The sequence below is a fragment of the Rhinopithecus roxellana genome, chromosome 4 (assembly GCF_007565055.1).
Source record: "Rhinopithecus roxellana isolate Shanxi Qingling chromosome 4, ASM756505v1, whole genome shotgun sequence".
Classification (NCBI taxonomy): Eukaryota; Metazoa; Chordata; class Mammalia; order Primates; family Cercopithecidae; genus Rhinopithecus; species Rhinopithecus roxellana.
Window position 1 is genome coordinate 62186154 of NC_044552.1, and position 2866 is coordinate 62189019.

The 2866-nt window shown below is 29.2% G+C and overlaps 1 pseudogene; it reads left to right on the forward strand.

The window, feature by feature from the left end:
* The first annotated feature begins 699 nt into the window (after nt 1–699).
* LOC104675180 lies at nt 700–1314 on the forward strand (annotated as a pseudogene).
* The last annotated feature ends 1552 nt before the right edge of the window (nt 1315–2866 follow it).

Consider the following 2866-nt stretch of genomic DNA (forward strand, 5'->3'; position numbering starts at 1 on the left):
TTGATGTTTAAATACTGAGCTTCATATTCAAAAGCTAGTTAATTGAAGAGGTTTTCCTGAAAGCTGTAGTAGAAAGACTCATGACCAAGCTACCTAATAACTTAATTATCTGGGTTTTATTTTATTATAATATCTAAATCAGAGAGAGGTTTCAAAAGAAATGAAAATTTCCATGTTGGTTAGAGCTGAATGTGGCTGATCTCTCATTTACTATTAATGAAATAGAAGTTAGTTTACCTGGCAGGAAATTAGACAATATAAAGCTAAAATCATTACAGTTATAAATTTTTTTAGATATAGTAATTATACCTCTAGTAATATGCATTTTCTTACTTAAGGTAATAATTTAAAATACATAGACATTCAGTATGTTGTTGTTCATTATGAGTAAAACACAAAAACAATATAAATGTCCAAAATTATACTGTTTTGGAAAAATATTTAACAACCCATGAAATGATCGCAAAAATGATATTAAATTAAAAAGGATAATAAAAATTAGTATATACCCTATGAATTCATTTTGTAAAATATCACTAAAAATAATAAAACTATGCATATATAACACAAGTGTTTATAAATAATTTCTTCTATTGCTTATGTTTTTTTGTGAGTGTCCTAAAATTAACATATCGCTTTTGCATGAGGAAATAAAATGAATAAATTTTAAAAAATATTTAATAAAATTGGGCTGCTGTCATGGTTCGTTCGCTAAACTGCATGGTCGCTGTGTCCCAGAACATGGGCATCGGCAAGAACGGGGACCTGCCCTGGCCGCCGCTCAGGAATGAATTCAGATATTTCCAGAGAATGACCACAACCTCTTCAGTAGAAGGTAAACAGAATCTGGTGATTATGGGTAAGAAGACTTGGTTCTCCATTCCTGAGAAGAATCGACCTTTAAAGGGTAGAATTAATTTAGTTCTCAGCAGAAAGAACTCAAGGAACCTCCACAAGGAGCTCATTTTCTTGCCAGAAGTCTGGATGATGCCTTAAAACTTACTGAACAACCAGAATTAGCAAATAAAGTAGACATGATTTGGATAGTTGGTGGCAGTTCTGTTTATAAGGAAGCCATGAATCACCCAGGCCATCTTAAACTATTTATGACAAGGATCATGCAAGACTTTGAAAGTGACACTTTTCTTCCAGAAATTGATTTGGAGAAATATAAACTTCTACCAGAATACCCAGGTGTTCTCTCTGATGTCCAAGAGGAGAAAGGCATTAAGTACAAATTTGAAATATATGAGAAGAATGATTAATATGAAGGTGTTTTCTGGTTTAAGTTGTTCCCCCTCCCTCTAAAAAAAGTATGTATTTTTACATTAGAAAAAAAGTATTTTGTTGACTTTAGATCTATTAAAAAAATTTAATAAAATTTATTTTTCCATACAATTTATTTTTATTTTATTTAAATAAAATTTATTTTTCAATTCTTTTATATTTACAGAAAAATTTAGCAGAAAGTACATACAATTTAGTATATCCCACACCCATCCCAGACACACAGATTTTCCTATAATTAACCTCTTGCATTTATTTGGTACATTTCTTATAATTAATGAGCCAATACTGTTAAGTTTTTCAGAACTATCATTTATACTTTTGAATTTTAATAAAGTCGAATTTATCATTTTTTTTTTCTTTAATCACACTGTTAGTGTTATATCTAAAAGCTTATTGACAAACCCAAGGTCATCTAGGTTTTTTCCAATGCTATATTCTAAAAGTTTTATAGCTTTGTGTTTTGCACTTAGATTTTTGTATTAATTTTTGTGCTGTGTAAGGCTATGTCTAGATTCATACTTTTGCATATAGATATAAAATTGTTCCAGCAACATTTGTTGAAAAGATTATTCTTTCTCCATTAAATTGTCCTTGTTTTTTTGAAATAGATAAGTTGGCAATATTTGTGTTGCTCTGTATTCTGTTCTACTTATCAATTTTTCTATTACTTCACCAATATCATACTATCTTGAATACTGTAGCTTTATAAGTCTTAAAGTCAGATAGTGTTATCCTTCTGACTTTGTTCTTCAGTATTGTGTTGATTACACTAGGTCTTTTCTCTTTCCTTATAAACTTTAAAATCAATTTGTTGACATCCACAAAATGACTTGCTGGGATTTTGATGGGGATTATATTGTATTTATAGATCAATTTGAGGAAAATTGTCATATTAAACATTTTTTGTGTCTATTCATGAACATAGAATATCTTTCCAATTTTCAAGATCTTCTTTGATTACTTTAATCAGAGTTTTGTAGATTTTCTCTAACAGGTATAATATCCTCTCTCTATATATTCTATGTCTCTCTTTTTTGGTGTTAATACAAATAGTGCGTTTAAAATTTTAAATTCTCGTTGTCCATTGTTACTATATAAGAAAGCAATTGACTTTTGCATACTGACCTTGTACCTTCAGTCTTGCTAAATCACCTACTAGTTATAGGATTTTTATGAAGAGGGCTAATTCATTGATATTTTCTACATAAACAATGATGTATTCTGTGAACAAAGACTATGCAAGTCTAAGAATATTTTCAAAAAAACTACACTGCTTCAAAGATAGTGCACATATAAATCAACAGAATACTTTCAATTCTTCCCTCAATTCTTATAACATTGTTGCCATTTTTTTTTTTTTTTACTTATCCATATGCTGTGGGTGTGTGAATACACATACACATACATATATTTATATAACATTGTTATTACTGTGAACAGATATCTGTTACATCAGATAGAAATAAGAAAAATAAAAGATGTATTTACCTTTTTATGATTTCTTCTCTGGACTTCCTTCTTTAAGAAGATTCAAGTTTCTGACCTATATTACTTTTATTCTCTCTGACGAACTTCT